The sequence below is a fragment of the Mastomys coucha genome, unplaced genomic scaffold (genome assembly GCF_008632895.1).
Source record: "Mastomys coucha isolate ucsf_1 unplaced genomic scaffold, UCSF_Mcou_1 pScaffold1, whole genome shotgun sequence".
Classification (NCBI taxonomy): Eukaryota; Metazoa; Chordata; class Mammalia; order Rodentia; family Muridae; genus Mastomys; species Mastomys coucha.
Window position 1 is genome coordinate 8,281,202 of NW_022196891.1, and position 1,655 is coordinate 8,282,856.

The window sequence follows — 1,655 nt, forward strand, 5'->3', positions numbered from 1 at the left end:
GCAGAATCAGGAAGAATACAATTACAAGATTAGCCTATAAAATTTAACAACTAATTAATAATAATTAACATTTAATAATAATAAATTGTTCAAATGGGAAAATGAAAGAAATGGAAAAGTAGAGGACACAGAGAAAAATACAAAAGAAGATTCATACTACAAGCTCTTGTATCAGTAATTTATACAAAGAGAAGTCACAGTGGTGTTTTGTTCATCTATACCTCTGAAAACAGCATAAGTTTTGTTAATCAACTAAGAAAATCATTATCATAGGACATTGTGAATGAGTAAAGCAGTAAATTAATGCTAGGTTTTATAAATTAAAGCTTAAAAGTCATAAATGTTACTTGTTATATACAACATCCAAGAAGATAAAAACAGAGATGGTCTTGTAGAAATTTTTCCCTAAGTTAAATATGAGCATCTTCGGCTATCCGGTTTGCTTGTCTATTTCTCAATCACTTTTGATTGGTCATTTTCTATTTTCTATTGGAGGCATTGCAGTGGTCCTAGATACTTCAACTGTACTTTTACATACAAATTACTTATTGCATGTAGAATTTGAATTAAATTTGTAGGTTCCTTGCATTTTCCACTCAACTTACCAGGCAAATATTTTCAGTTCAGCATCATATTTATTAATACTTCAGTAACCTCTATATAATATTTCAGAAACCTTTTGTATAATTCTTCTAATTATACAAAAGACATCCTAATATTGACCTTAGACATAATCTTAAAGTCATGAAGCATATAGACATTTGAACATGAATGTTCATTGCAATATTATATACAATACTGTGCAAGTAAATAATTTTTATTGTTATTAATGTTTGTTATTTTTATTTTTGTTTTTTTATTGTTTATTTTATTTATTTGCATTTCAAATGCTATCCACTTTCCAAGTTTCCCCTCTGCAAATCCCCTGTCTGATCCCCCATCCCCCTGTTTCTATAAAGGTGCTCTCCCACCTACCTGCCAACTCCTGCCTCACTGGCTTAGTATTCCCCAGCAATGGGGCATCAAGCCTTCACAAGACCAAGGGCCTCACCTCACATTGATAAGGTCATCCTCTGCTACCTATGCAGATGGAGGCATTGGTTTCTCTATGTGTACTTTTTGGTTGGTGGTTTAGTAGCTGGGAGCTCTGGGAGGTCTGATTGTTGATATAGTTGTTCTTCCTATGTGGTTACAAAACCCTTCAGCTCCTTCAATCCTTAACCTAAGTCTTCCGTTGGAGTCACTTTACTCAGTCTGATGGTCGGCTGTGAGCATCTACTTCTGTATTGGCCATGTTCTGACAGAGTCTCTCAGGAGAAAGCTATATTAGGCTCCTGTCAGCAAGCTCTTCTTGGCCTCAGCAATAGTGTCTGGGTTTTGTGGCTGCATATGGAACAGATCCCCAGGTGGGGCACTCTCTAGATGTCCTTTACTTTAGTCTCTGCTATATGCTTTGGCCCTGTATTTCCTTTAGACTGGAGAAATTCTGGATTAAAACATGGAGATATGTGGGTGGCCTCATCCCTCAACTGGGGTCCATGCCTAACCTCTGGATATGGTCTTGAAAGGTTCTCCCTCCCCTTTGTAAAAGGAGTTAAGAATGGATCAATTTCCAGTTTTTACATGATAAGCAAAATTTGAACTGACATATTTGT